We start from the raw sequence: 18,595 nt of genomic DNA, 5'->3' as shown, positions 1-18,595 counted from the left end.
AGACACGTTGATCTATACACACACACACACACACACAAACCGAGGGAAGGGCAATTTGACATCTCCAATTCACGTAACCTGCATTTCTGACTTTGCCAAAAACCAGTTCTCGCCATGAATATAGCCATAGATTAAAAATAAATGAACATATTTATCTATTCCAGTTTCTCCAATCAAAACAAATATTAATGCTATACCTTACAGACCATGTCAAATAATTTTGTTTCCATCTATGTTGCAACAGTTTTGCAAAGGACTTTTTCTGTGCTGAAATGACTGTGACCCTGTGAACAAATCATTGATGGGTTTGGGTGATGAGTGTTTTGCTCAGACCCTGTAATCCATAACAAAGGTGTTCAGCTGGGTTCAGGTCCGAGATTTATGCAGACCAGTCGAGTTCTCTCACACCATTTCAAATATTAAGCAATAAGCATGTACTTATATCGATAAGTGCTTATTTTGACACCAGCCCAACACTAGGGCTCATTGTGGCTAAACAGAGGAGCAGGACCAAACAGGCCCAGCCCAAGGAACTGCTTGAGGAAGCTGGTGACTGTGTTGTGGTCACATGTTTCCCAGTGGCACGGCAAAAAGACAGCACGGCTTGGCTCGTTGGTCTAGGGGTATGATTCTCGCTTTGGGTGCGAGAGGTCCCGGGTTCAAATCCCGGACGAGCCCTTGTTTAGCTTTGCTTCTTGATGCTGCTACACTGTGGAACATTCATGTCAGTCTTGGCAGAGACAGGAGCTGTTCCGTGGCCGGTTAGCTCAGTTGGTTAGAGCGTGGTGCTAATAACGCCAAGGTCGCGGGTTCGATCCCCGTACGGGCCAAGGTTTCTCTTTGCCTCCTTTTGCCGACTGCTATATTGCTGTGATTTGTGATGAAAATTCCTGCTGCGAGCATCTTTGTGGCCGAAATAGCTCAGTTGGGAGAGCGTTAGACTGAAGATCTAAAGGTCCCTGGTTCGATCCCGGGTTTCGGCATTGATGGCAGCCTTTTGAGAGTTTGTTTAACTGAAGCTCCCTATCCGAGTGTCCTTTTCTCCGTTACCCAGTGGGTCAGGCGCTAACGAAAGAGTGGTTCCATGGTGTAATGGTTAGCACTCTGGACTCTGAATCCAGCGATCCGAGTTCAAATCTCGGTGGGACCTGTAAGAGTTTTTGGGTATCCAAGGGAACAGCGTTTGTTACCCCAAAACAATCCCCCTGCCCTTTAAGCCTTTTTACCAGAGCACTCAGGCTCTAGACAAAAATGAGTTAGTTCAAGCAACATTGAGCACTTTTTCTGATCACCCTGGCGGTGGGCCAACAACTCACAAGTCGCAAAATTGCAGCAAACACAAGGACATTACAATGAAGCAAATTAAACATGTACGAAAACATAGAATAAATGAAAAATGCATTGACGTTTAGGACAAAGGAAACACACAGCTCATGTGTACAGGCCAAAGGAAACACACAGCTCTTGTGTACAATCTGACAATGAAATGCATTAAAAAGACTTACCAGAAATGACACGAAGACAAATGAACATTGAAAGAAAATGATTCCAATTTTAAATGGCAACAAAATGCTCTTGGAGTGTTAAGCTCCTGCTCCATGTTGCTTTGTGAAATAACATCTGTATCGGAGACGTTCATGTGTGGACCCAATGTGAAGCTTCACGCTTCCGGTCTGTGACATCAGAGCAATTAACAACAAACCACAATCACATGGAGAATGCGGGCATCGATCCCGCTACCTCTCGCATGCTAAGCGAGCGCTCTACCATTTGAGCTAATTCCCCTACCACTGTCTTGTGAATGCTTTGGCTTGTTGGAAGCTGGCTGCTATGTGGTGGGAAAATGTTTCCCAGGGGGGCGGGGTGGCACGCTTTGAGTGGCTCGTTGGTCTAGGGGTATGATTCTCGCTTAGGGTGCGAGAGGTCCCGGGTTCAAATCCCGGACGAGCCCCTCTTTAGACTCGTCCCTCGGAGCTTTAACCCACAACGCCCCTGTGTATGGCAATATTGGCAGGAAAGGAATGGAATGTCAACGAGAAACCCGCAAAGGACGTCAGGGACTATCAGCGACACCTCCGCCTTTGGTCTTGTCAGTTCGAAACCTTGTCCGAGGTCGTCTTTTGTTTGTTAACCCCTAGACGATCCCCCTACCCTTTAAGCTTTCTACCGGAGGGCTTGCTGTTTTAACAAGCGATGAGTTGATTTCAAACAACACAATTGACTCAACCTGAAAAATGACCCAGGCTATTTGTCCTACTCCCTCCTGGCCGGGAAAGGCACATCATCCTGGCCACTGGGTAGGTACCCTGAGGTGCCTGGAGCTATGATACTTAAATATACAACCAGGCTAGTGATGCATGGTGTCCAATTTAGTTACCGGATGATTTATCAGAATTTTCTCTTAAAATCTAAGATCAACACTTGGAAAATGCGATAAGGACATGGCTTCTAAGATGTTACTTGACGTTAAAACTACACTAAGTGTTGGGATGCCCCTTTTAATAAAGGTGTTTGGGCCGACACAGTTGCCACCCCAAACAGAGCACAGCTGCCTCACAGCAAGAAGGTCCCCTGTTCAAGCCCTGGCTGGGTCAGGAGGCCTCTCTGTTTGGGGTGTACATGTTCTCCTTCAGTCAGCATGGAATTACTCTGGGCACTGCGTTATTTGGTTTCCTTAAACAGTCCAAAAACAACAGACACGTTGATCTATACACACACACACACACAAACCGAGGGAAGGGCAATTTGACATCTCCAATTCACGTAACCTGCATTTCTGACTTTGCCAAAAACCAGTTCTCGCCATGAATATAGCCATAGATTAAAAATAAATGAACATATTTATCTATTCCAGTTTCTCCAATCAAAACAAATATTAATGCTATACCTTACAGACCATGTCAAATAATTTTGTTTCCATCTATGTTGCAACAGTTTTGCAAAGGACTTTTTCTGTGCTGAAATGACTGTGACCCTGTGAACAAATCATTGATGGGTTTGGGTGATGAGTGTTTTGCTCAGACCCTGTAATCCATAACAAAGGTGTTCAGCTGGGTTCAGGTCCGAGATTTATGCAGACCAGTCGAGTTCTCTCACACCATTTCAAATATTAAGCAATAAGCATGTACTTATATCGATAAGTGCTTATTTTGACACCAGCCCAACACTAGGGCTCATTGTGGCTAAACAGAGGAGCAGGACCAAACAGGCCCAGCCCAAGGAACTGCTTGAGGAAGCTGGTGACTGTGTTGTGGTCACATGTTTCCCAGTGGCACGGCAAAAAGACAGCACGGCTTGGCTCGTTGGTCTAGGGGTATGATTCTCGCTTTGGGTGCGAGAGGTCCCGGGTTCAAATCCCGGACGAGCCCTTGTTTAGCTTTGCTTCTTGATGCTGCTACACTGTGGAACATTCATGTCAGTCTTGGCAGAGACAGGAGCTGTTCCGTGGCCGGTTAGCTCAGTTGGTTAGAGCGTGGTGCTAATAACGCCAAGGTCGCGGGTTCGATCCCCGTACGGGCCAAGGTTTCTCTGTGCCTCCTTTTGCCGACTGCTATATTGCTGTGATTTGTGATGAAAATTCCTGCCGGGAGCATCTTTGTGGCCGAAATAGCTCAGTTGGGAGAGCGTTAGACTGAAGATCTAAAGGTCCCTGGTTCGATCCCGGGTTTCGGCATTGATGGCAGCCTTTTGAGAGTTTGTTTAACTGAAGCTCCCTATCCGACTGTCCTTTTCTCCGTGACCCAGTGGGTCAGGCGCTAACGAAAGAGTGGTTCCATGGTGTAATGGTTAGCACTCTGGACTCTGAATCCAGCGATCCGAGTTCAAATCTCGGTGGGACCTGTAAGAGTTTTTGGGTATCCAAGGGAACAGCGTTTGTTACCCCAAAACAATCCCCCTGCCCTTTAAGCCTTTTTACCAGAGCACTCAGGCTCTAGACAAAAATGAGTTAGTTCAAGCAACATTGAGCACTTTTTCTGATCACCCTGGCGGTGGGCCAACAACTCACAAGTCGCAAAATTGCAGCAAACACAAGGACATTACAATGAAGCAAATTAAACATGTACGAAAACATAGAATAAATGAAAAATGCATTGACGTTTAGGACAAAGGAAACACACAGCTCATGTGTACAGGCCAAAGGAAACACACAGCTCTTGTGTACAATCTGACAATGAAATGCATTAAAAAGACTTACCAGAAATGACACGAAGACAAATGAACATTGAAAGAAAATGATTCCAATTTTAAATGGCAACAAAATGCTCTTGGAGTGTTAAGCTCCTGCTCCATGTTGCTTTGTGAAATAACATCTGTATCGGAGACGTTCATGTGTGGACCCAACGTGAAGCTTCACGCTTCCGGTCTGTGACATCAGAGCAATTAACAACAAACCACAATCACGTGGAGAATGCGGGCATCGATCCCGCTACCTCTCGCATGCTAAGCGAGCGCTCTACCATTTGAGGTAATTCCCCTACCTCTGTCTTGTGAATGCTTTGGCTTGTTGGAAGCTGGCTGCTATGTGGTGGGAAAATGTTTGCCAGGGGGGCGGGGTGGCACGCTTTGAGTGGCTCGTTGGTCTAGGGGTATGATTCTCGCTTAGGGTGCGAGAGGTCCCGGGTTCAAATCCCGGACGAGCCCCTCTTTAGACTCGTCCCTCGGAGCTTTAACCCACAACGCCCCTGTGTATGGCAATATTGGCAGGAAAGGAATGGAATGTCAACGAGAAACCCGCAAAGGACGTCAGGGACTCTCAGCGACACCTCCGCCTTTGGTCTTGTCAGGTCGAAACCGTGTCCGAGGTCGTCTTTTGTTTGTTAACCCCTAGACGATCCCCCTACCCTTTAAGCTTTCTACCGGAGGGCTTGCTGTTTTAACAACCGATGAGTTGATTTCAAACAACACAATTGACTCAACCTGAAAAATGACCCAGGCTATTTGTCCTACTCCCTCCTGGCCGGGAAAGGCACATCATCCTGGCCACTGGGTAGGTACCCTGAGGTGCCTGGAGCTATGATACTTAAATATACAACCAGGCTAGTGATGCATGGTGTCCAATTTAGTTACCGGATGATTTATCAGAATTTTCTCTTAAAATCTAAGATCAACACTTGGAAAATGCGATAAGGACATGGCTTCTAAGATGTTACTTGACGTTAAAACTACACTAAGTGTTGGGATGCCCCTTTTAATAAAGGTGTTTGGGCCGACACAGTTGCCACCCCAAACAGAGCACAGCTGCCTCACAGCAAGAAGGTCCCCTGTTCAAGCCCTGGCTGGGTCAGGAGGCCTCTCTGTTTGGGGTGTACATGTTCTCCTTCAGTCAGCATGGAATTACTCTGGGCACTGCGTTATTTGGTTTCCTTAAACAGTCCAAAAACAACAGACACGTTGATCTATACACACACACACACACAAACCGAGGGAAGGGCAATTTGACATCTCCAATTCACGTAACCTGCATTTCTGACTTTGCCAAAAACCAGTTCTCGCCATGAATATAGCCATAGATTAAAAATAAATGAACATATTTATCTATTCCAGTTTCTCCAATCAAAACAAATATTAATGCTATACCTTACAGACCATGTCAAATAATTTTGTTTCCATCTATGTTGCAACAGTTTTGCAAAGGACTTTTTCTGTGCTGAAATGACTGTGACCCTGTGAACAAATCATTGATGGGTTTGGGTGATGAGTGTTTTGCTCAGACCCTGTAATCCATAACAAAGGTGTTCAGATGGGTTCAGGTCCGAGATTTATGCAGACCAGTCGAGTTCTCTCACACCATTTCAAATATTAAGCAATAAGCATGTACTTATATCGATAAGTGCTTATTTTGACACCAGCCCAACACTAGGGCTCATTGTGGCTAAACAGAGGAGCAGGACCAAACAGGCCCAGCCCAAGGAACTGCTTGAGGAAGCTGGTGACTGTGTTGTGGTCACATGTTTCCCAGTGGCACGGCAAAAAGACAGCACGGCTTGGCTCGTTGGTCTAGGGGTATGATTCTCGCTTTGGGTGCGAGAGGTCCCGGGTTCAAATCCCGGACGAGCCCTTGTTTAGCTTTGCTTCTTGATGCTGCTACACTGTGGAACATTCATGTCAGTCTTGGCAGAGACAGGAGCTGTTCCGTGGCCGGTTAGCTCAGTTGGTTAGAGCGTGGTGCTAATAACGCCAAGGAAGCGGGTTCGATCCCCGTACGGGCCAAGGTTTCTCTTTGCCTCCTTTTGCCGACTGCTATATTGCTGTGATTTGTGATGAAAATTCCTGCTGGGAGCATCTTTGTGGCCGAAATAGCTCAGTTGGGAGAGCGTTAGACTGAAGATCTAAAGGTCCCTGGTTCGATCCCGGGTTTCGGCATTGATGGCAGCCTTTTGAGAGTTTGTTTAACTGAAGCTCCCTATCCGAGTGTCCTTTTCTCCGTGACCCAGTGGGTCAGGCGCTAACGAAAGAGTGGTTCCATGGTGTAATGGTTAGCACTCTGGACTCTGAATCCAGCGATCCGAGTTCAAATCTCGGTGGGACCTGTAAGAGTTTTTGGGTATCCAAGGGAACAGCGTTTGTTACCCCAAAACAATCCCCCTGCCCTTTAAGCCTTTTTACCAGAGCACTCAGGCTCTAGACAAAAATGAGTTAGTTCAAGCAACATTGAGCACTTTTTCTGATCACCCTGGCGGTGGGCCAACAACTCACAAGTCGCAAAATTGCAGCAAACACAAGGACATTACAATGAAGCAAATTAAACATGTACGAAAACATAGAATAAATGAAAAATGCATTGACGTTTAGGACAAAGGAAACACACAGCTCATGTGTACAGGCCAAAGGAAACACACAGCTCTTGTGTACAATCTGACAATGAAATGCATTAAAAAGACTTACCAGAAATGACACGAAGACAAATGAACATTGAAAGAAAATGATTCCAATTTTAAATGGCAACAAAATGCTCTTGGAGTGTTAAGCTCCTGCTCCATGTTGCTTTGTGAAATAACATCTGTATCGGAGACGTTCATGTGTGGACCCAATGTGAAGCTTCACGCTTCCGGTCTGTGACATCAGAGCAATTAACAACAAACCACAATCACGTGGAGAATGCGGGCATCGATCCCGCTACCTCTCGCATGCTAAGCGAGCGCTCTACCATTTGAGCTAATTCCCCTACCTCTGTTTTGTGAATGCTTTGGCTTGTTGGAAGCTGGCTGCTATGTGGTGGGAAAATGTTTCCCAGGGGGGCGGGGTGGCACGCTTTGAGTGGCTCGTTGGTCTAGGGGTATGATTCTCGCTTTGGCTGCGAGAGGTCCCGGGTTCAAATCCCGGACGAGCCCCTCTTTAGACTCGTCCCTCGGAGCTTTAACCCACAATGCCCCTGTGTATGGCAATATTGGCAGGAAAGGAATGGAATGTCAACGAGAAACCCGCAAAGGACGTCAGGGACTCTCAGCGACACCTCCGCCTTTGGTCTTGTCAGGTCGAAACCGTGTCCGAGGTCGTCTTTTGTTTGTTAACCCCTAGACGATCCCCCTACCCTTTAAGCTTTCTACCGGAGGGCTTGCTGTTTTAACAAGCGATGAGTTGATTTCAAACAACACAATTGACTCAACCTGAAAAATGACCCAGGCTATTTGTCCTACTCCCTCCTGGCCGGGAAAGGCACATCATCCTGGCCACTGGGTAGGTACCCTGAGGTGCCTGGAGCTATGATACTTAAATATACAACCAGGCTAGTGATGCATGGTGTCCAATTTAGTTACCGGATGATTTATCAGAATTTTCTCTTAAAATCTAAGATCAACACTTGGAAAATGCGATAAGGACATGGCTTCTAAGATGTTACTTGACGTTAAAACTACACTAAGTGTTGGGATGCCCCTTTTAATAAAGGTGTTTGGGCCGACACAGTTGCCACCCCAAACAGAGCACAGCTGCCTCACAGCAAGAAGGTCCCCTGTTCAAGCCCTGGCTGGGTCAGGAGGCCTCTCTGTTTGGGGTGTACATGTTCTCCTTCAGTCAGCATGGAATTACTCTGGGCACTGCGTTATTTGGTTTCCTTAAACAGTCCAAAAACAACAGACACGTTGATCTATACACACACACACACACAAACCGAGGGAAGGGCAATTTGACATCTCCAATTCACGTAACCTGCATTTCTGACTTTGCCAAAAACCAGTTCTCGCCATGAATATAGCCATAGATTAAAAATAAATGAACATATTTATCTATTCCAGTTTCTCCAATCAAAACAAATATTAATGCTATACCTTACAGACCATGTCAAATAATTTTGTTTCCATCTATGTTGCAACAGTTTTGCAAAGGACTTTTTCTGTGCTGAAATGACTGTGACCCTGTGAACAAATCATTGATGGGTTTGGGTGATGAGTGTTTTGCTCAGACCCTGTAATCCATAACAAAGGTGTTCAGCTGGGTTCAGGTCCGAGATTTATGCAGACCAGTCGAGTTCTCTCACACCATTTCAAATATTAAGCAATAAGCATGTACTTATATCGATAAGTGCTTATTTTGACACCAGCCCAACACTAGGGCTCATTGTGGCTAAACAGAGGAGCAGGACCAAACAGGCCTAACCCAAGGAACTGCTTGAGGAAGCTGGTGACTGTGTTGTGGTCACATGTTTCCCAGTGGCACGGCAAAAAGACAGCACGGCTTGGCTCGTTGGTCTAGGGGTATGATTCTCGCTTTGGGTGCGAGAGGTCCCGGGTTCAAATCCCGGACGAGCCCTTGTTTAGCTTTGCTTCTTGATGCTGCTACACTGTGGAACATTCATGTCAGTCTTGGCAGAGACAGGAGCTGTTCCGTGGCCGGTTAGCTCAGTTGGTTAGAGCGTGGTGCTAATAACGCCAAGGTCGCGGGTTCGATCCCCGTACGGGCCAAGGTTTCTCTTTGCCTCCTTTTGCAAACTGCTATATTGCTGTGATTTGTGATGAAAATTCCTGTTGAGAGCATCTTTGTGGCCGAAATAGCTCAGTTGGGAGAGCGTTAGACTGAAGATCTAAAGGTCCCTGGTTCAATCCCGGGTTTCGGCATTGATGGCAGCCTTTTGAGAGTTTGTTTAACTGAAGCTCCCTATCCGAGTGTCCTTTTCTCCGTGACCCAGTGGGGAATCCAGCGATCCGAGTTCAAATCTCGGTGGGACCTGTAAGAGTTTTTGGGTATCCAAGGGAACAGCGTTTGTTACCCCAAAACAATCCCCCTGCCCTTTAAGCCTTTTTACCAGAGCACTCAGGCTCTAGACAAAAATGAGTTAGTTCAAGCAACATTGAGCACTTTTTCTGATCACCCTGGCGGTGGGCCAACAACTCACAAGTCGCAAAATTGCAGCAAACACAAGGACATTACAATGAAGCAAATTAAACATGTACGAAAACATAGAATAAATGAAAAATGCATTGACGTTTAGGACAAAGGAAACACACAGCTCATGTGTACAGGCCAAAGGAAACACACAGCTCTTGTGTACAATCTGACAATGAAATGCATTAAAAAGACTTACCAGAAATGACACGAAGACAAATGAACATTGAAAGAAAATGATTCCAATTTTAAATGGCAACAAAATGCTCTTGGAGTGTTAAGCTCCTGCTCCATGTTGCTTTGTGAAAAAACATCTGTATCGGAGACGTTCATGTGTGGACCCAATGTGAAGCTTCACGCTTCCGGTCTGTGACATCAGAGCAATTAACAACAAACCACAATCACGTGGAGAATGCGGGCATCGATCCCGCTACCTCTCGCATGCTAAGCGAGCGCTCTACCATTTGAGCTAATTCCCCTACCTCTGTCTTGTGAATGCTTTGGCTTGTTGGAAGCTGGCTGCTATGTGGTGGGAAAATGTTTCCCAGGGGGGCGGGGTGGCACGCTTTGAGTGGCTCGTTGGTCTAGGGGTATGATTCTCGCTTAGGGTGCGAGAGGTCCCGGGTTCAAATCCCGGACGAGCCCCTCTTTAGACTCGTCCCTCGGAGCTTTAACCCACAACGCCCCTGTGTATGGCAATATTGGCAGGAAAGGAATGGAATGTCAACGAGAAACCCGCAAAGGACGTCAGGGACTCTCAGCGACACCTCCGCCTTTGGTCTTGTCAGGTCGAAACCGTGTCCGAGGTCGTCTTTTGTTTGTTAACCCCTAGACGATCCCCCTACCCTTTAAGCTTTCTACCGGAGGGCTTGCTGTTTTAACAAGCGATGAGTTGATTTCAAACAACACAATTGACTCAACCTGAAAAATGACCCAGGCTATTTGTCCTACTCCCTCCTGGCCGGGAAAGGCACATCATCCTGGCCACTGGGTAGGTACCCTGAGGTGCCTGGAGCTATGATACTTAAATATACAACCAGGCTAGTGATGCATGGTGTCCAATTTAGTTACCGGATGATTTATCAGAATTTTCTCTTAAAATCTAAGATCAACACTTGGAAAATGCGATAAGGACATGGCTTCTAAGATGTTACTTGACGTTAAAACTACACTAAGTGTTGGGATGCCCCTTTTAATAAAGGTGTTTGGGCCGACACAGTTGCCACCCCAAACAGAGCACAGCTGCCTCACAGCAAGAAGGTCCCCTGTTCAAGCCCTGGCTGGGTCAGGAGGCCTCTCTGTTTGGGGTGTACATGTTCTCCTTCAGTCAGCATGGAATTACTCTGGGCACTGCGTTATTTGGTTTCCTTAAACAGTCCAAAAACAACAGACACGTTGATCTATACACACACACACACACACACAAACCGAGGGAAGGGCAATTTGACATCTCCAATTCACGTAACCTGCATTTCTGACTTTGCCAAAAACCAGTTCTCGCCATGAATATAGCCATAGATTAAAAATAAATGAACATATTTATCTATTCCAGTTTCTCCAATCAAAACAAATATTAATGCTATACCTTACAGACCATGTCAAATAATTTTGTTTCCATCTATGTTGCAACAGTTTTGCAAAGGACTTTTTCTGTGCTGAAATGACTGTGACCCTGTGAACAAATCATTGATGGGTTTGGGTGATGAGTGTTTTGCTCAGACCCTGTAATCCATAACAAAGGTGTTCAGCTGGGTTCAGGTCCGAGATTTATGCAGACCAGTCGAGTTCTCTCACACCATTTCAAATATTAAGCAATAAGCATGTACTTATATCGATAAGTGCTTATTTTGACACCAGCCCAACACTAGGGCTCATTGTGGCTAAACAGAGGAGCAGGACCAAACAGGCCCAGCCCAAGGAACTGCTTGAGGAAGCTGGTGACTGTGTTGTGGTCACATGTTTCCCAGTGGCACGGCAAAAAGACAGCACGGCTTGGCTCGTTTGTCTAGGGGTATGATTCTCGCTTTGGGTGCGAGAGGTCCCGGGTTCAAATCCCGGACGAGCCCTTGTTTAGCTTTGCTTCTTGATGCTGCTACACTGTGGAACATTCATGTCAGTCTTGGCAGAAACAGGAGCTGTTCCGTGGCCGGTTAGCTCAGTTGGTTAGAGCGTGGTGCTAATAACGCCAAGGTCGCGGGTTCGATCCCCGTACGGGCCAAGGTTTCTCTTTGCCTCCTTTTGCCGACTGCTATATTGCTGTGATTTGTGATGAAAATTCCTGCTGCGAGCATCTTTGTGGCCGAAATAGCTCAGTTGGGAGAGCGTTAGACTGAAGATCTAAAGGTCCCTGGTTCGATCCCGGGTTTCGGCATTGATGGCAGCCTTTTGAGAGTTTGTTTAACTGAAGCTCCCTATCCGAGTGTCCTTTTCTCCGTGACCCAGTGGGTCAGGCGCTAGCGAAAGAGTGGTTCCATGGTGTAATGGTTAGCACTCTGGACTCTGAATCCAGCGATCCGAGTTCAAATCTCGGTGGGACCTGTAAGAGTTTTTGGGTATCCAAGGGAACAGCGTTTGTTACCCCAAAACAATCCCCCTGCCCTTTAAGCCTTTTTACCAGAGCACTCAGGCTCTAGACAAAAATGAGTTAGTTCAAGCAACATTGAGCACTTTTTCTGATCACCCTGGCGGTGGGCCAACAACTGACAAGTCGCAAAATTGCAGCAAACACAAGGACATTACAATGAAGCAAATTAAACATGTACGAAAACATAGAATAAATGAAAAATGCATTGACGTTTAGGACAAAGGAAACACACAGCTCATGTGTAAAGGCCAAAGGAAACACACAGCTCTTGTGTACAATCTGACAATGAAATGCATTAAAAAGACTTACCAGAAATGACACGAAGACAAATGAACATTGAAAGAAAATGATTCCAATTTTAAATGGCAACAAAATGCTCTTGGAGTGTTAAGCTCCTGCTCCATGTTGCTTTGTGAAATAACATCTGTATCGGAGACGTTCATGTGTGGTCCCAATGTGAAGCTTCACGCTTCCGGTCTGTGACATCAGAGCAATTAACAACAAACCACAATCACGTGGAGAATGCGGGCATCGATCCCGCTACCTCTCGCATGCTAAGCGAGCGCTCTACCATTTGAGCTAATTCCCCTACCTCTGTCTTGTGAATGCTTTGGCTTGTTGGAAGCTGGCTGCTATGTGGTGGGAAAATGTTTCCCAGGGGGGCGGGGTGGCACGCTTTGAGTGGCTCGTTGGTCTAGGGGTATGATTCTCGCTTAGGGTGCGAGAGGTCCCGGGTTCAAATCCCGGACGAGCCCCTCTTTAGACTCGTCCCTCGGAGCTTTAACCCACAACGCCCCTGTGTATGGCAATATTGGCAGGAAAGGAATGGAATGTCAACGAGAAACCCGCAAAGGACGTCAGGGACTCTCAGCGACACCTCCGCCTTTGGTCTTGTCAGGTCGAAACCGTGTCCGAGGTCGTCTTTTGTTTGTTAACCCCTAGACGATCCCCCTACCCTTTAAGCTTTCTACCGGAGGGCTTGCTGTTTTAACAAGCGATGAGTTGATTTCAAACAACACAATTGACTCAACCTGAAAAATGACCCAGGCTATTTGTCCTACTCCCTCCTGGCCGGGAAAGGCACATCATCCTGGCCACTGGGTAGGTACCCTGAGGTGCCTGGAGCTATGATACTTAAATATACAACCAGGCTAGTGATGCATGGTGTCCAATTTAGTTACCGGATGATTTATCAGAATTTTCTCTTAAAATCTAAGATCAACACTTGGAAAATGCGATAAGGACATGGCTTCTAAGATGTTACTTGACGTTAAAACTACACTAAGTGTTGGGATGCCCCTTTTAATAAAGGTGTTTGGGCCGACACAGTTGCCACCCCAAACAGAGCACAGCTGCCTCACAGCAAGAAGGTCCCCTGTTCAAGCCCTGGCTGGGTCAGGAGGCCTCTCTGTTTGGGGTGTACATGTTCTCCTTCAGTCAGCATGGAATTACTCTGGGCACTGCGTTATTTGGTTTCCTTAAACAGTCCAAAAACAACAGACACGTTGATCTATACACACACACACACACAAACCGAGGGAAGGGCAATTTGACATCTCCAATTCACGTAACCTGCATTTCTGACTTTGCCAAAAAACAGTTCTCGCCATGAATATAGCCATAGATTAAAAATAAATGAACATATTTATCTATTCCAGTTTCTCCAATCAAAACAAATATTAATGCTATACCTTACAGACCATGTCAAATAATTTTGTTTCCATCTATGTTGCAACAGTTTTGCAAAGGACTTTTTCTGTGCTGAAATGACTGTGACCCTGTGAACAAATCATTGATGGGTTTGGGTGATGAGTGTTTTGCTCAGACCCTGTAATCCATAACAAAGGTGTTCAGCTGGGTTCAGGTCCGAGATTTATGCAGACCAGTCGAGTTCTCTCACACCATTTCAAATATTAAGCAATAAGCATGTACTTATATCGATAAGTGCTTATTTTGACACCAGCCCAACACTAGGGCTCATTGTGGCTAAACAGAGGAGCAGGACCAAACAGGCCTAACCCAAGGAACTGCTTGAGGAAGCTGGTGACTGTGTTGTGGTCACATGTTTCCCAGTGGCACGGCAAAAAGACAGCACGGCTTGGCTCGTTGGTCTAGGGGTATGATTCTCGCTTTGGGTGCGAGAGGTCCCGGGTTCAAATCCCGGACGAGCCCTTGTTTAGCTTTGCTTCTTGATGCTGCTACACTGTGGAACATTCATGTCAGTCTTGGCAGAGACAGGAGCTGTTCCGTGGCCGGTTAGCTCAGTTGGTTAGAGCGTGGTGCTAATAACGCCAAGGTCGCGGGTTCGATCCCCGTACGGGCCAAGGTTTCTCTTTGCCTCCTTTTGCCGACTGCTATATTGCTGTGATTTGTGATGAAAATTCCTGCTGGGAGCATCTTTGTGGCCGAAATAGCTCAGTTGGGAGAGCGTTAGACTGAAGATCTAAAGGTCCCTGGTTCGATCCCGGGTTTCGGCATTGATGGCAGCCTTTTGAGAGTTTGTTTAACTGAAGCTCCCTATCCGAGTGTCCTTTTCTCCGTGACCCAGTGGGTCAGGCGCTAACGAAAGAGTGGTTCCATGGTGTAATGGTTAGCACTCTGGACTCTGAATCCAGCGATCCGAGTTCAAATCTCGGTGGGACCTGTAAGAGTTTTTGGGTATCCAAGGGAACAGCGTTTGTTACCCCAAAACAATCCCCCTGCCCTTTAAGCCTTTTTACCAGAGCACTCAGGCTCTAGACAAAAATGAGTTAGTTCAAGCAACATTGAGCACTTTTTCTGATCACCCTGGCGGTGGGCCAACAACTCACAAGTCGCAAAATTGCAGCAAACACAAGGACATTACAATGAAGCAAATTAAACATGTACGAAAACATAGAATAAATGAAAAATGCATTGACGTTTAGGACAAAGGAAACACACAGCTCATGTGTACAGGCCAAAGGAAACACACAGCTCTTGTGTACAATCTGACAATGAAATGCATTAAAAAGACTTACCAGAAATGACACGAAGACAAATGAACATTGAAAGAAAATGATTCCAATTTTAAATGGCAACAAAATGCTCTTGGAGTGTTAAGCTCCTGCTCCATGTTGCTTTGTGAAATAACATCTGTATCGGAGACGTTCATGTGTGGACCCAATGTGAAGCTTCACGCTTCCGGTCTGTGACATCAGAGCAATTAACAACAAACCACAATCACATGGAGAATGCGGGCATCGATCCCACTACCTCTCGCATGCTAAGCGAGCGCTCTACCACTTGAGCTAATTCCCCTACCACTGTCTTGTGAATGCTTTGGCTTGTTGGAAGCTGGCTGCTATGTGGTGGGAAAATGTTTCCCAGGGGGGCGGGGTGGCACGCTTTGAGTGGCTCGTTGGTCTAGGGGTATGATTCTCGCTTAGGGTGCGAGAGGTCCCGGGTTCAAATCCCGGACGAGCCCCTCTTTAGACTCGTCCCTCGGAGCTTTAACCCACAACGCCCCTGTGTATGGCAATATTGGCAGGAAAGGAATGGAATGTCAACGAGAAACCCGCAAAGGACGTCAGGGACTATCAGCGACACCTCCGCCTTTGGTCTTGTCAGTTCGAAACCTTGTCCGAGGTCGTCTTTTGTTTGTTAACCCCTAGACGATCCCCCTACCCTTTAAGCTTTCTACCGGAGGGCTTGCTGTTTTAACAAGCGATGAGTTGATTTCAAACAACACAATTGACTCAACCTGAAAAATGACCCAGGCTATTTGTCCTACTCCCTCCTGGCCGGGAAAGGCACATCATCCTGGCCACTGGGTAGGTACCCTGAGGTGCCTGGAGCTATGATACTTAAATATACAACCAGGCTAGTGATGCATGGTGTCCAATTTAGTTACCGGATGATTTATCAGAATTTTCTCTTAAAATCTAAGATCAACACTTGGAAAATGCGATAAGGACATGGCTTCTAAGATGTTACTTGACGTTAAAACTACACTAAGTGTTGGGATGCCCCTTTTAATAAAGGTGTTTGGGCCGACACAGTTGCCACCCCAAACAGAGCACAGCTGCCTCACAGCAAGAAGGTCCCCTGTTCAAGCCCTGGCTGGGTCAGGAGGCCTCTCTGTTTGGGGTGTACATGTTCTCCTTCAGTCAGCATGGAATTACTCTGGGCACTGCGTTATTTGGTTTCCTTAAACAGTCCAAAAACAACAGACACGTTGATCTATACACACACACACACACAAACCGAGGGAAGGGCAATTTGACATCTCCAATTCACGTAACCTGCATTTCTGACTTTGCCAAAAAACAGTTCTCGCCATGAATATAGCCATAGATTAAAAATAAATGAACATATTTATCTATTCCAGTTTCTCCAATCAAAACAAATATTAATGCTATACCTTACAGACCATGTCAAATAATTTTGTTTCCATCTATGTTGCAACAGTTTTGCAAAGGACTTTTTCTGTGCTGAAATGACTGTGACCCTGTGAACAAATCATTGATGGGTTTGGGTGATGAGTGTTTTGCTCAGACCCTGTAATCCATAACAAAGGTGTTCAGCTGGGTTCAGGTCCGAGATTTATGCAGACCAGTCGAGTTCTCTCACACCATTTCAAATATTAAGCAATAAGCATGTACTTATATCGATAAGTGCTTATTTTGACACCAGCCCAACACTAGGGCTCATTGTGGCTAAACAGAGGAGCAGGACCAAACAGGCCCAGCCCAAGGAACTGCTTGAGGAAGCTGGTGACTGTGTTGTGGTCACATGTTTCCCAGTGGCACGGCAAAAAGACAGCACGGCTTGGCTCGTTTGTCTAGGGGTATGATTCTCGCTTTGGGTGCGAGAGGTCCCGGGTTCAAATCCCGGACGAGCCCTTGTTTAGCTTTGCTTCTTGATGCTGCTACACTGTGGAACATTCATGTCAGTCTTGGCAGAAACAGGAGCTGTTCCGTGGCCGGTTAGCTCAGTTGGTTAGAGCGTGGTGCTAATAACGCCAAGGTCGCGGGTTCGATCCCCGTACGGGCCAAGGTTTCTCTTTGCCTCCTTTTGCCGACTGCTATATTGCTGTGATTTGTGATGAAAATTCCTGCTGCGAGCATCTTTGTGGCCGAAATAGCTCAGTTGGGAGAGCGTTAGACTGAAGATCTAAAGGTCCCTGGTTCGATCCCGGGTTTCGGCATTGATGGCAGCCTTTTGAGAGTTTGTTTAACTGAAGCTCCCTATCCGAGTGTCCTTTTCTCCGTGACCCAGTGGGTCAGGCGCTAGCGAAAGAGTGGTTCCATGGTGTAATGGTTAGCACTCTGGACTCTGAATCCAGCGATCCGAGTTCAAATCTCGGTGGGACCTGTAAGAGTTTTTGGGTATCCAAGGGAACAGCGTTTGTTACCCCAAAACAATCCCCCTGCCCTTTAAGCCTTTTTACCAGAGCACTCAGGCTCTAGACAAAAATGAGTTAGTTCAAGCAACATTGAGCACTTTTTCTGATCACCCTGGCGGTGGGCCAACAACTGACAAGTCGCAAAATTGCAGCAAACACAAGGACATTACAATGAAGCAAATTAAACATGTACGAAAACATAGAATAAATGAAAAATGCATTGACGTTTAGGACAAAGGAAACACACAGCTCATGTGTAAAGGCCAAAGGAAACACACAGCTCTTGTGTACAATCTGACAATGAAATGCATTAAAAAGACTTACCAGAAATGACACGAAGACAAATGAACATTGAAAGAAAATGATTCCAATTTTAAATGGCAACAAAATGCTCTTGGAGTGTTAAGCTCCTGCTCCATGTTGCTTTGTGAAATAACATCTGTATCGGAGACGTTCATGTGTGGTCCCAATGTGAAGCTTCACGCTTCCGGTCTGTGACATCAGAGCAATTAACAACAAACCACAATCACGTGGAGAATGCGGGCATCGATCCCGCTACCTCTCGCATGCTAAGCGAGCGCTCTACCATTTGAGCTAATTCCCCTACCTCTGTCTTGTGAATGCTTTGGCTTGTTGGAAGCTGGCTGCTATGTGGTGGGAAAATGTTTCCCAGGGGGGCGGGGTGGCACGCTTTGAGTGGCTCGTTGGTCTAGGGGTATGATTCTCGCTTAGGGTGCGAGAGGTCCCGGGTTCAAATCCCGGACGAGCCCCTCTTTAGACTCGTCCCTCGGAGCTTTAACCCACAACGCCCCTGTGTATGGCAATATTGGCAGGAAAGGAATGGAATGTCAACGAGAAACCCGCAAAGGACGTCAGGGACTCTCAGCGACACCTCCGCCTTTGGTCTTGTCAGGTCGAAACCGTGTCCGAGGTCGTCTTTTGTTTGTTAACCCCTAGACGATCCCCCTACCCTTTAAGCTTTCTACCGGAGGGCTTGCTGTTTTAACAAGCGATGAGTTGATTTCAAACAACACAATTGACTCAACCTGAAAAATGACCCAGGCTATTTGTCCTACTCCCTCCTGGCCGGGAAAGGCACATCATCCTGGCCACTGGGTAGGTACCCTGAGGTGCCTGGAGCTATGATACTTAAATATACAACCAGGCTAGTGATGCATGGTGTCCAATTTAGTTACCGGATGATTTATCAGAATTTTCTCTTAAAATCTAAGATCAACACTTGGAAAATGCGATAAGGACATGGCTTCTAAGATGTTACTTGACGTTAAAACTACACTAAGTGTTGGGATGCCCCTTTTAATAAA

At 46.3% G+C, this 18,595-nt stretch overlaps 1 protein-coding gene and 40 non-coding genes across 41 annotated transcripts in view; 35 read left to right on the top strand and 6 right to left on the bottom strand.

The window, feature by feature from the left end:
- Nucleotides 1–18,595, top strand: part of LOC129454677 (uncharacterized) — a 161,903-nt gene that overhangs the window by 79,422 nt on the left and 63,886 nt on the right. The gene's annotated exons all lie outside the window — the stretch shown is intronic.
- trnap-ugg (transfer RNA proline (anticodon UGG)) lies at nucleotides 607–678 on the top strand. The gene has a single exon. It is a non-coding gene; the product is annotated as a tRNA-Pro (tRNA).
- Nucleotides 757–830, top strand: trnai-aau (transfer RNA isoleucine (anticodon AAU)). The gene has a single exon. It is a non-coding gene; the product is annotated as a tRNA-Ile (tRNA).
- Nucleotides 911–983, top strand: trnaf-gaa (transfer RNA phenylalanine (anticodon GAA)). Its single transcript has one exon. It is a non-coding gene; the product is annotated as a tRNA-Phe (tRNA).
- On the top strand, nucleotides 1,079–1,150 carry trnaq-cug (transfer RNA glutamine (anticodon CUG)). The gene has a single exon. It is a non-coding gene; the product is annotated as a tRNA-Gln (tRNA).
- On the bottom strand, nucleotides 1,713–1,785 carry trnaa-agc (transfer RNA alanine (anticodon AGC)). The gene has a single exon. It is a non-coding gene; the product is annotated as a tRNA-Ala (tRNA).
- On the top strand, nucleotides 1,880–1,951 carry trnap-agg (transfer RNA proline (anticodon AGG)). Its single transcript has one exon. It is a non-coding gene; the product is annotated as a tRNA-Pro (tRNA).
- Nucleotides 3,297–3,368, top strand: trnap-ugg (transfer RNA proline (anticodon UGG)). The gene has a single exon. It is a non-coding gene; the product is annotated as a tRNA-Pro (tRNA).
- Nucleotides 3,447–3,520, top strand: trnai-aau (transfer RNA isoleucine (anticodon AAU)). The gene has a single exon. It is a non-coding gene; the product is annotated as a tRNA-Ile (tRNA).
- On the top strand, nucleotides 3,601–3,673 carry trnaf-gaa (transfer RNA phenylalanine (anticodon GAA)). The gene has a single exon. It is a non-coding gene; the product is annotated as a tRNA-Phe (tRNA).
- trnaq-cug (transfer RNA glutamine (anticodon CUG)) lies at nucleotides 3,769–3,840 on the top strand. The gene has a single exon. It is a non-coding gene; the product is annotated as a tRNA-Gln (tRNA).
- On the top strand, nucleotides 4,570–4,641 carry trnap-agg (transfer RNA proline (anticodon AGG)). Its single transcript has one exon. It is a non-coding gene; the product is annotated as a tRNA-Pro (tRNA).
- Nucleotides 5,987–6,058, top strand: trnap-ugg (transfer RNA proline (anticodon UGG)). The gene has a single exon. It is a non-coding gene; the product is annotated as a tRNA-Pro (tRNA).
- trnai-aau (transfer RNA isoleucine (anticodon AAU)) lies at nucleotides 6,137–6,210 on the top strand. The gene has a single exon. It is a non-coding gene; the product is annotated as a tRNA-Ile (tRNA).
- Nucleotides 6,291–6,363, top strand: trnaf-gaa (transfer RNA phenylalanine (anticodon GAA)). Its single transcript has one exon. It is a non-coding gene; the product is annotated as a tRNA-Phe (tRNA).
- On the top strand, nucleotides 6,459–6,530 carry trnaq-cug (transfer RNA glutamine (anticodon CUG)). The gene has a single exon. It is a non-coding gene; the product is annotated as a tRNA-Gln (tRNA).
- trnaa-agc (transfer RNA alanine (anticodon AGC)) lies at nucleotides 7,093–7,165 on the bottom strand. The gene has a single exon. It is a non-coding gene; the product is annotated as a tRNA-Ala (tRNA).
- trnap-ugg (transfer RNA proline (anticodon UGG)) lies at nucleotides 7,260–7,331 on the top strand. Its single transcript has one exon. It is a non-coding gene; the product is annotated as a tRNA-Pro (tRNA).
- trnap-ugg (transfer RNA proline (anticodon UGG)) lies at nucleotides 8,677–8,748 on the top strand. The gene has a single exon. It is a non-coding gene; the product is annotated as a tRNA-Pro (tRNA).
- On the top strand, nucleotides 8,827–8,900 carry trnai-aau (transfer RNA isoleucine (anticodon AAU)). The gene has a single exon. It is a non-coding gene; the product is annotated as a tRNA-Ile (tRNA).
- trnaf-gaa (transfer RNA phenylalanine (anticodon GAA)) lies at nucleotides 8,981–9,053 on the top strand. The gene has a single exon. It is a non-coding gene; the product is annotated as a tRNA-Phe (tRNA).
- trnaa-agc (transfer RNA alanine (anticodon AGC)) lies at nucleotides 9,728–9,800 on the bottom strand. The gene has a single exon. It is a non-coding gene; the product is annotated as a tRNA-Ala (tRNA).
- On the top strand, nucleotides 9,895–9,966 carry trnap-agg (transfer RNA proline (anticodon AGG)). The gene has a single exon. It is a non-coding gene; the product is annotated as a tRNA-Pro (tRNA).
- On the top strand, nucleotides 11,316–11,387 carry trnap-ugg (transfer RNA proline (anticodon UGG)). Its single transcript has one exon. It is a non-coding gene; the product is annotated as a tRNA-Pro (tRNA).
- On the top strand, nucleotides 11,466–11,539 carry trnai-aau (transfer RNA isoleucine (anticodon AAU)). Its single transcript has one exon. It is a non-coding gene; the product is annotated as a tRNA-Ile (tRNA).
- trnaf-gaa (transfer RNA phenylalanine (anticodon GAA)) lies at nucleotides 11,620–11,692 on the top strand. Its single transcript has one exon. It is a non-coding gene; the product is annotated as a tRNA-Phe (tRNA).
- On the top strand, nucleotides 11,788–11,859 carry trnaq-cug (transfer RNA glutamine (anticodon CUG)). Its single transcript has one exon. It is a non-coding gene; the product is annotated as a tRNA-Gln (tRNA).
- trnaa-agc (transfer RNA alanine (anticodon AGC)) lies at nucleotides 12,422–12,494 on the bottom strand. The gene has a single exon. It is a non-coding gene; the product is annotated as a tRNA-Ala (tRNA).
- Nucleotides 12,589–12,660, top strand: trnap-agg (transfer RNA proline (anticodon AGG)). Its single transcript has one exon. It is a non-coding gene; the product is annotated as a tRNA-Pro (tRNA).
- Nucleotides 14,006–14,077, top strand: trnap-ugg (transfer RNA proline (anticodon UGG)). The gene has a single exon. It is a non-coding gene; the product is annotated as a tRNA-Pro (tRNA).
- Nucleotides 14,156–14,229, top strand: trnai-aau (transfer RNA isoleucine (anticodon AAU)). Its single transcript has one exon. It is a non-coding gene; the product is annotated as a tRNA-Ile (tRNA).
- Nucleotides 14,310–14,382, top strand: trnaf-gaa (transfer RNA phenylalanine (anticodon GAA)). The gene has a single exon. It is a non-coding gene; the product is annotated as a tRNA-Phe (tRNA).
- Nucleotides 14,478–14,549, top strand: trnaq-cug (transfer RNA glutamine (anticodon CUG)). The gene has a single exon. It is a non-coding gene; the product is annotated as a tRNA-Gln (tRNA).
- On the bottom strand, nucleotides 15,112–15,184 carry trnaa-agc (transfer RNA alanine (anticodon AGC)). The gene has a single exon. It is a non-coding gene; the product is annotated as a tRNA-Ala (tRNA).
- On the top strand, nucleotides 15,279–15,350 carry trnap-agg (transfer RNA proline (anticodon AGG)). Its single transcript has one exon. It is a non-coding gene; the product is annotated as a tRNA-Pro (tRNA).
- Nucleotides 16,696–16,767, top strand: trnap-ugg (transfer RNA proline (anticodon UGG)). The gene has a single exon. It is a non-coding gene; the product is annotated as a tRNA-Pro (tRNA).
- trnai-aau (transfer RNA isoleucine (anticodon AAU)) lies at nucleotides 16,846–16,919 on the top strand. Its single transcript has one exon. It is a non-coding gene; the product is annotated as a tRNA-Ile (tRNA).
- Nucleotides 17,000–17,072, top strand: trnaf-gaa (transfer RNA phenylalanine (anticodon GAA)). The gene has a single exon. It is a non-coding gene; the product is annotated as a tRNA-Phe (tRNA).
- trnaq-cug (transfer RNA glutamine (anticodon CUG)) lies at nucleotides 17,168–17,239 on the top strand. The gene has a single exon. It is a non-coding gene; the product is annotated as a tRNA-Gln (tRNA).
- Nucleotides 17,802–17,874, bottom strand: trnaa-agc (transfer RNA alanine (anticodon AGC)). Its single transcript has one exon. It is a non-coding gene; the product is annotated as a tRNA-Ala (tRNA).
- On the top strand, nucleotides 17,969–18,040 carry trnap-agg (transfer RNA proline (anticodon AGG)). Its single transcript has one exon. It is a non-coding gene; the product is annotated as a tRNA-Pro (tRNA).

This window comes from Misgurnus anguillicaudatus, chromosome 20 (genome assembly GCF_027580225.2).
Source record: "Misgurnus anguillicaudatus chromosome 20, ASM2758022v2, whole genome shotgun sequence".
NCBI lineage: Eukaryota > Metazoa > Chordata > Actinopteri > Cypriniformes > Cobitidae > Misgurnus > Misgurnus anguillicaudatus.
The sequence above is the reverse complement of the archived record's forward strand: the minus strand, read 5'-3'. Positions and strand labels throughout refer to the sequence as shown.